The following is a 10,905-nucleotide window of genomic DNA, read 5'->3' as shown; positions in this document are numbered from 1 at the left end:
CCTGGTCGGGTGGCTTGTAGCAGATCCCCACTGTAATGTCACCTGTCCCTGCCCTCCCTTTAGTCCTGACCCATAAACTCTCAGTTGGCTCCTCATCCATCCCCAGGCAGAGCTCCATGCACTCCAGCTGGTCATTGACATAGAGGGCGACACCCCCTCCTCGTCTCCCCTGCCTGTCCTTCCTAAAGAGCCTGTATCCTTCCATTACTCCATCCAACACTCCAATCATAGGAGCCGTCCCACCACGTCTCCGTGATGCCAGTAAGACTGTAGCCCTGCAGGCATGTGCACGTCTCTAACTCCTCTTGTTTATTCCCCATGCTTCGTGGGTTTGCATAGAAGCAATTAAGTTGGGCCCCCGATGAAGCTGTCTTACTGGCTGGAGTTCCTTGTGCTGCTCTTCAGGTGCTCTCCTGCTGAACTGTGATCCTTCTCCAGGCTCTGGGCATCTATTGCTAGCACTGGCATCAAACTGGTAGGAGTGGGGTCGATTGAGGTTCCCCTCCACCAGCAACTTTAGTTTAAAGCCCTCTTCACCAGCTTGGCAAGCCTATGACCAAAGATGCTCTTCCCCTTCTCTGACAGATGGACCCCATCAGCCCTCAGTAGACCAGGTTCTCAAAGTGAGTCCCATGGTCTAAGTAGCCGAATCCCTGGCTGTGGCACCAGTCCTGTGACCATTTGTTGACTCGCCAGATTCGACTGGCCCTTTCAGACCCCTTTCCTTTAACCGGCAGGACTGATGAAAAAAGTACCTGTGCTCCAGAGTCCCTTACCATCGCTCCCAGGGCTCTGTAATCCTTCTTGATAGTCCTCAGACTGCTCCTGGCTGTATCACTGGTGCCCACGTGAAACAACAGCAGCCAATAATAGTCAGTGGATTGTACGAGGCTTGGTAGCGTCTCGGTGACATCCCTGATACGAGCCCCTGGTAAGCAGCACACCTCTCTAGGGAGTGCATCAGTTTGGCAAACCTCTCAGAAGAGAGTCACCTACTACTATCGCCCATCGCCTTTTCTTTGTTGTGCTGGTTGTTATACGGGGGGCAGGTTGGGCTGCCTTACTCAGCTCCAGCGTCTCTCCTGATGTGGTGGGTCTTTCCTCTTCAGTCTGCAGAGTAGTGAAGCGGTTCTGCAAGGGCACCTCAGGCTTCGGGGGAAGTCTCTTCTTCCTGCTGGCCCTTGCCATTGCAACCATCCGTACTTCTGCATTATTGGCATTATTGGACCCCTCCCTTCTGTATGGGCCAGTGGGGGAGTTTTTGGCTGTTTATCCATGGGCTGTGGGTCCACTGCAGACTGCACTTAGAACCAGCTACCTAACTCCTTCTCCACCTCCCTCACATTACGCAGCCTTCTCACTATCTCCTGCAGTTCAGCCACCTGCTGCAGGAGGTCCTTCACCTGGGCACACTTTTTGCAGGCAGGTCTGCTGCCTGTCCCTCCCCCAGGAGAGAAGTCTAAGCACTTCCTGAAGTCTGAGGTCTGCACTGCAGCCTCTCCCTTCAGCAGCTCTGTCTGCATGGAGGCATCGGCCACCCCAGGGGTAGATGGTGCAGACCCCGCAGCTGGAGCTGCAGCCTTTGCTCTCAGACAAGTACCCACCATTCTGCCTTGAGGGTCAAGTAAGATGAGTTTTATCTCCGTGACCATGGAGAGGACATGAGGAAGTGGGATGGAAAATCTACCTCAGTCCTACAGGCACGGGTATGTGAGTTGCAAGGAAAAACAACCACAAAAGGGGGTTCTTCCAGGAAAACTGCTGCTCCAGTCTCCAGTGAGCAGTTCCCCAGGCAGAGTAGAAGGGCTGATTCCACTTCCGACCTTAATAAAGGGACTTCTGATTCGTACTTACAAGAAGTGGGTAGCAAATACGATGACCAGGACTAGAGGGGCCCTGCCTCCAGCCAGGTGGAGGACAGGGACAACCGGGTTTACTGGACTGTGTGGATTCGATGGCCTGGCACATCAGAGCCACAGGAGCATAAGGCTCTCGTAGACACCAGTGCACAGTGTACCCTGATGCCATCAGGCTATAAAGGGGCAGAACCCATCTGTATTTCTGGAGTGACAGGGGGATCCCAAGAGTTAACTGTATTGGAGGCCGAAGTGAGCCTAACTGGGAACAAGTGGCAGAAGCACCCCATTGTGACTGGCCCAGAGGCTCTGTGCATCCTTGGCATAGACTACCCCAGGAGAGGTATTTTAAGGGTATCGGTGGGCTTTTGGTATAGCTGCCCTGGAGACGGAGGAAATTAAACAGCTGTCCACCTTGCCCGGTCTCTCGGAGGATCCTTCTGTTGTGGGGTTGTTGAAGGTCAAAGAACAACAGGTACCAATCACTACCACAGCGGTGCACCAGCAGCAATACTGCACCAACCGAGACTCCCTGCTTCCCATCCATGAGCTGATTTGTCGACTGGAGAGCCAAGGAGTGATCAGCAAGACTCGCTCACCCTTCAACAGTCCCATATGGCCAATGCGAAAGTCCAATGGAGAGTGGAGACTAACAGTAGACTACCGTGGCCTGAACGAAGTCACGCCACCACTGAGTGCTGCCATGCCGGACATGCTAGAACTTCAATACGAACTGGAGTCAAAGGCAGCCAAGTGGTACGCCACCATTGATATCACTAATGTGTTCTTCTCAATCCTTTTGGCGGCAGAGTGCAGGCCACAGTTTGCTTTCACTTGGAGGGGTGTCCAGTACACCTGGAACCGACTGCCCCAGGGGTGGAAACACAGCCCTACCATTTGCCATGGACTGATCCACACCGCACTGGAACAGGGTGAGGCTCCAGAACACCTGCAATACATTGACAACATCATCGTATGGGGCAACACGGCAGAAGAAGTTTTCGAGAAAGGGGAGAGAATAGTTCAAATCCTTCTGAAGGCCGGCTTTGCCGTAAAACAAAGGTCAAGGGACCTGCACAGGAGATCCAGTTTTTAGGAATCAAATGGCAAGATGGACGTCGTCAGATCCCAATGGATGTGATCAATAAAATAACAGCCATGTCTCCACTAACTAGCAAAAAGGAAACACAAGCTTTCTTAGGCGTTGTGGGTTTTTGGAGAATGCATATTCCAAATTACAGTCAGATCGTAAGCCCTCTCTATCACGTGACCAGGAAGAAGAACGACTTCAAATGGGGCCCTGAGCAACGACAAGCCTTTGAACAAATTAAACAGGAGATAGTTCATGCAGTAGCCCTTGGGCCAGTCCGGGCAGGACAAGATGTGAAGAATGTGCTCTACACCGCAGCCGGGGAGAATGATCCTACCTGGAGCCTCTGGCAGAAAGCACCAGGGGAGACTCGAGGTCGACCCTTAGGGTTCTGGAGTCGGGGATACAGAGGATCCGAGGCCCGCTACACTCCAACTGAGAAGGAGATATTGGCAGCATATGAAGGGGTTCAAGCTGCTTTGGAAGTGGTTGGTACTGAAGCACAGCTCCTCCTGGCACCCCGACTGCCGGTGCTGGGCTGGATGTTCAAAGGGAGGGTCCCCTCTACACATCATGCAACCGATGCTACGTGGAGTAAGTGGGTCACGCTGATCACACAACGGGCCCGAATAGGAAACCCCAGTCGCCCAGGAATCTTGGAGGTGATCACGAACTGGCCAGAAGGCAGAGATTTTGGAATATCCCCAGAGGAGGAAGTGACAAGTGCTGAAGAGGCCCCACCATATAACAAACTACCAGAAAACGAGAAGCAATATGCCCTGTTCACTGACGGGTCCTGTCGCCTTGTGGGAAAACATCGGAGATGGAAGGCTGCGGTATGGAGTCCCGTACGCCAAGTTGCAGAAACTGCTGAAGGAGAAGGTGAATCGAGTCAGTTTGCAGAGGTGAAAGCCATCCAGCTGGCCTTGGACATTGCTGAACGAGAAAAATGGCCAGTACTTTATCTCTATACTGACTCATGGATGGTGGCAAATGCCCTGTGGGGGTGGTTGCAGCAATGGAAGCAGAACAACTGGCAGCGCAGAGGTAACCCCATCTGGGCTGCCACGTTGTGGCAAGATATTGCTGCCCGGGTAGAGAACCTGACTGTAAAAGTACGTCACGTAGATGCTCACGTACCCAAGAGTTGGGCCACGGAAGAACACCGAAACAACCAGCAGGTGGATCAGGCTGCCAAGATCGAAGTAGCTCAGGTAGATCTGGACTGGCAACATAAAGGTGAATTATTTATAGCTCGGTGGGCCCATGACACTTCAGGCCACCAAGGGAGAGATGCAACATACAGATGGGCTCGTGATCGAGGGGTGGACTTGACCATGGACACTATTGCACAGGTTATCCACGAATGTGAAACATGCGCTGCAATCAAGCAAGCCAAGCGAGTAAAGCCTCTTTGGTATGGAAGACGATGGTTGAAGTATAAATATGGGGAGGCTTGGCAGATTGATTATATCACGCTCCCACAAACCCGACAGGGCAAGCGCTATGTGCTCACCATGGTAGAAGTAACCACAGGATGGCTGGAAACATATCCTGTGCCCCATGCCACCGCCCGGAACACCATCCTGGGCCTTGAAAAGCAAGTCCTGTGGCGACATGGCACCCCAGAAAGAATTGAGTCAGACAACGGGACTCATTTCCGAAACACCCTCATAGACACCTGGGCCAAAGAGCATGGCATGGAGTGGGTCTATCACATCCCCTACCATGCACCAGTCTCCCGGAAAATCGAACGATACAACGGGCTGTTAAAGACTACCCTGAGAGCAATGGGTGGTGGGACGTTCAAACATTGGGACACACATTTAGCAAAAGCCACCTGGTTAGTCAGCAATAGGGGATCTGTCACTCGAGCTGGCCCTGCCCAATCCAAACTTTTACATACTGTAGGTGGGGATAAAGTTCCTGTAGTGCACATAAGAAATATGCTGGGGAAGACAGTCTGGGTTACTCCTGCCTCTGGCAAGGGACAACCCATCTGTGGGATTGCTTTTGCTCAAGGACCTGGGTGCACTTGGTGGGTGATGTGAAAGGATGGGGAAGTCCGGTGTGTACCTCAAGGGGATTTGATTTTGGTTGAGAATAGCCAACGAATTAAGTTGTATGATGTTAATTGCTATATAATACTGTATATCGTCACTTCTATGGTGGCTATATGCCATATCAATAATATTACAGTGTGAATCACCCAAATTAATGAAGAATGAACTTTAACGAAACCGAGCAAAGTACAGAGATGATAGAACTGGGTAAGTGTAGCTATAATGGAACCAGAACTGTCCTCAGCATGCAACAGTCCAACACCACACACCATCTCTCCTGCCCTGAAAGGCTGTTATGACAGATGGAGCCCAAAGTCAGGGACTAAATGAACTCAATGGACATTTTAGAGGGATGTCCCACGGACTAAGGGAATGATATCTGTCTGTATATATCAAAAGACAGAAAAAGTGGTGATTATTGGAATGTATTGGAAAGTGTGGACCTGAGCATGATGTAGATGGTATGGAATAGGGGGTGGATATTGTTCTGGTTTTGGCTGGGACAGAGCTAATTTTCTTCCTAATACCTGGTATAGTGCTGAGTTTTAAATCGAGTATGAGAATAATGCTGATAACACACTGATGTTTTAGTTGTTGCTAAGTAGTGCTTACATCGTCAAGGACTTTTCAGCTTCTCATGCCCTGCCAGAGAGAAGCTGGAAGGGGGCACAGCCAGGACAACTGAAGCAAACTGGCCAAAGGGATATTCCATACCATATGATGTCATGCTCAGTATATAAACTGGGGGGAGTTGGCTGCGGGGACACTGCTGCTCGGGAACTGCCTGGGCATCGGTCAGCAGGTGGTGAGCAATTGCATTGTGCATCACTTATTTTTTATATTCTTTTATTATTATTATTACTATTACTATTATTATTACTATTACTGTTATTATTATTTCCCCTTCCTTTTCTGTCGTATTAAACTGTCTTTATCTCAACCCACAAATTTTACTTTTCTTTTCCTGATTCTCTCCCCCATCCCACTGGGCGGGAGGGGGGAGTAAGTGAACGGCTGTGTAATGTTTAGCTGCCTGCCGCGTGTCCTGGTTTTGGCTGGGATAGAGTTAAATTTCTTCCTAGTGCTGTGTTTTGGATTTAGTATGAGAAGAATGTTGATAACACACTGATGTTTTCAGTTGTTGCTAAGTACCTTCCTTAGTCAAGGACAGTCCCATGCTCTACTGACTGAGCTAGGTGCAAAAGATGGGAGGGAACATAATCAGGACAGCTGGCCCAGCTGACCAAGGGGGTATTCCATACCATGTGACGTCATGCTCAGTATATGAACGGTAGGCGTGTTCCAGGAAGTAGCGATCACTACTTGGTTATCGGTCAGTGCAGCTGATAAGCAATTGCATTGTGCATCACTCATTTTTTATATACTATTAATATTATTATTATTTTCCCTTTTCTGTTCTATTAAACTGCCTTTATCTGAGGCTTTTTGGTATAAGCTCAGGGAGCTTGATCTGCAATTGTTAAGCTCAGGACAGAACCCAGTGCTCTTCCTTGCAGAGCGGGTGGCTAACTGAGGGAGGAGGAGGACAAACAACCATGAGTCTCCAGCTGTGCTGCTACTTGGTTATCGGTCAGCACAGGTGGTAAGCAATTGCATTGTGCACCACTCATTTATTACATTCTATTATTATTATTATTATTTTCCCTTTTCTGTTCTATTAAACTGCCTTTATCTCAACCCACGAGTTTTTCTCACTCTTACCTTTCCGATTGTCTCCCCGTCCCACTGGGAGGACGGGGGGAGCGAGCGAGCGGCTGCGTGGTATTTGGCTGCCTGCCAGGTTAAACCACGACACCATGTTAAACCACAACAGAGCAGGAGAACAAACCACCACGAGTCTCCAGCTGTGCTGCACAAAGTCTTTAATGAGAAGGAGCAAAGGCAGTGGCACAGAACAGAGACCAAGAAACATGTCTGCAGGGTTCAGGGAGGCACAGAGAATGGCCCATTTCCCAACAACAAGCCCCATGCAAAGCGCTTGCCTTTTCCCATTCTGTTCTACCTGCTGGCATTCCCAGCCCACCAAGAGCAGTCCCGAACTCCAGCACCCACCTCCCATCAGCAGGATGTTCAGCAAAGCAGAAGAGAATGAGCCCTTTCTCGAGGAGCTCAGAGCAAGGCAGAGCCAGAGGAGACACAGCAAGGCCTGCCATGCAGCGAGGAGCAGTGGGCACAGGTCCCTGCTGCCAGCTGGGATGAGGTCACCCAACCCGTCTGCAAGCCGTGGCCACGCTCCTGCTGCTGCAGGGTCCCCGTCTTCCTTCCTGCTCCAAAGGGGCTGATCCGCCGGCTTCAGCAGTTCAGACTGCAGTGGGGAGGAGGCAGACACAGCCCTGAGCCCCCCAGACCAAGGGAGCCCCCAGAAGAGATGGGAACCCCCCCGGCGCTGAGGGAGCTCCCAACAGCAGCTGACAGAGAGGATCCCACGGCTGTGCTCTGAGGGAAAGAGGTGAGGATGGGGCCCGGCAGGGTCACCACCACCGGGGAGGCCTGGATGGCCACTGTTGAGTCGGCGCAGCGGACGACACAGGGCTCACTGCAGCTGCTTGCGAGTGGGGTTGGGCCGGAGGCGCCGCAGGGGCGTTGGAGACAGGGTCTGAAGCAAGACATCTCTCGGTGAGGGAGGCAAAGCTGAAACACAGAGCACAGAGGAAACACGGACCCCAACGTCAGCCTGTCTATCGTTTACGCAGATCTCTCCGCTTCCATGGATGCTCTTTGCTGCCCTTCATCTCCATTTCTAGCTCCATGTCCAGAAAGGGCCTGCACCTGATCTCGCTAACACGCACTACAGGCGTGACAGCTCACCTCAAGGCTAGATTTGAAGGACTGGGAGCAAAGATGTGCCTAACTGGCTGCTGATTCTACCAGGACCTCCTCCTGCATTTCCCAGTGCAATAGCACGGATGAAGACTGGTGCAGTTACAACAGCACAAATACGCTAGTTTGAACAGGTGTCTCAGAAATCACCTCTTAAAAACACACAGTGTGCCTACAGCTACCACGGCACTCATTGTGCCCGGCCAGTTGCACGGTACAGGAAGGCTGACCCACTCTTGGGATATGACTCAGCACAGTGGGTTTAAAGCACTCCAGGACAAATATTGCTGCATTGAAGATGGCACTGGATATACCTGTCTATTTGGTTAGAGACCATCTGTTCCAGGTGCACACTCTGCAGCTGAGCCCCATTGATCCCCTTCTGCTTGAAAGAACGCCCCTCTTCCCAGCTCTCCCCAGCCACCTCCACCAAAAGGGAAAGGGGTCACAGCCCTTAAACAGTTCTATTGTGGGGCCAAGCGGAGGCAGCCCAAGTATCAACCTGCGTAGCCACCATGACAGCAGTTCAGCCCACAGGGAGAGATGGAGCGGACTCAGGCTTACCTCGTTCCTGGAGGAAAGGGAGGCAAGAGAGGAGGATGCAGGGCCTGGAGCAGGGCAGGCTTTTATGCTGTGTCCCCAGGCCCCCGCAGGGCCACAAACATTCCTTGCTCATGAAGCATCTGAACATCTCGTGGTTGCTGCTTGCCGATGCCTCACTGATGATTAAGCCCTTGCCTCTTTCATCTGAAATATTTTGCTCCTGCTGCATATCATCTAACATTGATATGATTAATTTGTGTTCCAGCCTCCTAAGACCAATTGGCTCAGATGTCTCAGGGTAGCTTTACAGAGATTTTAAGTGGCTTTCCATCACACAGATCTGATTCGGCACATTATCTTCTTCATGGTGAGCTTGGCAACCAATCACAGTGAAATTCACCAATGAGGAACACCTCAAGTTAGCTCTGAAGTGCTTTCAGTGCAGACACCCAGGCAAATCCTGAGAGACAGCTCTTTCCCTGCTGGCCATCATAGGCTCGCAGGAGGCAGTAGGATAAGAGACTTACATCTCCAGGGATGTGCCAAAGATCAACAGCAAGGAAGGACCATTGTGGGCTGGAGGGAAGCCCCTTGTGGGCAGAAGTGAGGGCCATGAGGATCTTGCTTACAGTTATCAGGCTCTGCCACAGCCTGTTTTTTCTTCCTTTCAGCCCAGGGAATGAAGGCAGATTTGTAACAGCAAAGAGCAGACCAGAGAGTCAGGCAGGTGTCTTTCAAGTGACTTTTCCATGGGATCTCCATAGCCATGTCCCTTGACAACTTGACCAGGCCCTCATGCTTCTTCCAGCCCGGGGTCTGGGCTCAGCTTCAGAAGTGGCAACCCAGGGATACCAGAGCTCATAGCCTCATTTCTCCCAAAGTGCAGCTTTCCTCAAGGGTTTTTCCACACATTGTAGCACCATTCCTGAAACAACTGGTACTTCTGTGCAATCTCGAGCCCTGCTGCCTTCCGAGGCATTGCAGTTTGGTCACTGCTCAAGGGCTAGTGTGACTCAGTGCACCCCAGAATAATGATGGTTAGAAAGGACCTCTGGAGGTCTTCTGGGCTGACCTCCTGCTCTGAGCAGACCAAACTTCCCCATTACCTCAAGAAGCTCTGGGCTTTGTCCCATCAACTTCTGAACATTGCCACTGTCAGAGAGCTCTTCCAGGGCTGTACTGCACCTACTGTTACATCTTTTCCCACAAAGAGAATTGGCATTTCCCTTGTTTCTACTTGTGAGTGTTGCCTCTTGCCCTTTTCCAGTGCATCCTTTCCATAATCTCCTATAGCTGATGGGAGACAGCAGTTCCATCCCCTCCTCTTCACCTTACCTCCTCTCTACCAGGCTCCACAAACATCAAGCCCTTGGCTTCATGTGCTCCAGCCCTTACGTTCTGCCTGGTCCTCTGCCAGTACCTCTCTCCATGAGAGATCATCATCACCTCTCTTGTCCCTGGGGTCACCCCTCAGGAGGGGGGCTTGAGGCCTGGGCCCCACCCTACCAGCCAAGGGTTCTCCCAACTGAGCTTCCCAGGCCCAAAACTGGGCCACCTGTTGATAGCAGTGAGGGTGCCAGCTCAGGTGAGCAGATCCCAGGGCTATGGGGTAAGCTCAGGAGGTGGACCAGAAGTAAATACCAGGATTAGGAGTGAAGGCTCCCTCCGATATTTACAGTGAAAGCTTTGCTGGGACAGGTTTTCCCTCCTCCTCCCAGCCCTTCTGCCCAGAAGTGGTTCTGAGTCACTGAAAGTGAAACTCAGCGCAACTGGCATTCCCTGCACACTCAGACCTCTTGTGCTCTCCTTGGCACCATGGAGCACACTCAGACCTCTTGGCTCATGCAGATCAAACCTAGAACTAGGTGGGTTTTACCACCCAGATGAAACAACTGAACTCATAATAAGAGAGAGAATTGGGCATCCTTGAGGTGTCATCACATGGACCACTTGGAAACTTGTGTTCAACCCATTTAATGAGGAAGCCAGAGCAAAGGCATTTCTGCAAAGGCTCTTTACTGCACACAGTCCTTTCCTCAGGGCAGGCAGTAACTTGCGATTGTCATATGAGCATGAAACCTTCCCACAAGAGCCCTGTCTCCTACAGATAATCCTCGCCCCCTAAAAAACACACACAAAGTGAACATTATGTCTCAGGCTCTAATTTTGACTTGTGTGGAGAGTGGAAAAGGGGCATCCCCAGGGGCTCTGTGTCTGCATTTCCATTCTAGGCCAAAAAGGATCAAAAATGATCACCCTGAGGGTCAGTAAGCAAGGGGACATAGGTCCAGATGGGCTGTGAAGTCTCTGTCCTCTGGGTATTTCATGACCAGAGAGGACAAAGCACCAATCAGCTGGTGAGAAGCTGCTTCCTGAAGGAGGGGGAGGCAGATTATAAGTTTTGGGGGGGAGGCCAAGAGAGAGGAGCCTGTCAGGAGTGGGACTCAAACCCACGCCTCCCAGGGAGACTGCAACCTGAATGCAGCGCCTTAGACCGCTCGGCCATCCTGAC

At 51.3% G+C, this 10,905-nt stretch overlaps 1 non-coding gene across 1 annotated transcript; it reads right to left on the bottom strand.

The window, feature by feature from the left end:
* Nucleotides 1-10,822: 10,822 nt before the first annotated feature.
* TRNAL-CAG (transfer RNA leucine (anticodon CAG)) lies at nucleotides 10,823-10,905 on the bottom strand. Its single transcript has one exon. It is a non-coding gene; the product is annotated as a tRNA-Leu (tRNA).

Source organism: Calonectris borealis, chromosome 11, assembly GCF_964195595.1.
Source record: "Calonectris borealis chromosome 11, bCalBor7.hap1.2, whole genome shotgun sequence".
In the NCBI taxonomy this organism is placed as follows: domain Eukaryota; kingdom Metazoa; phylum Chordata; class Aves; order Procellariiformes; family Procellariidae; genus Calonectris; species Calonectris borealis.
The sequence above is the reverse complement of the archived record's forward strand: the minus strand, read 5'-3'. Positions and strand labels throughout refer to the sequence as shown.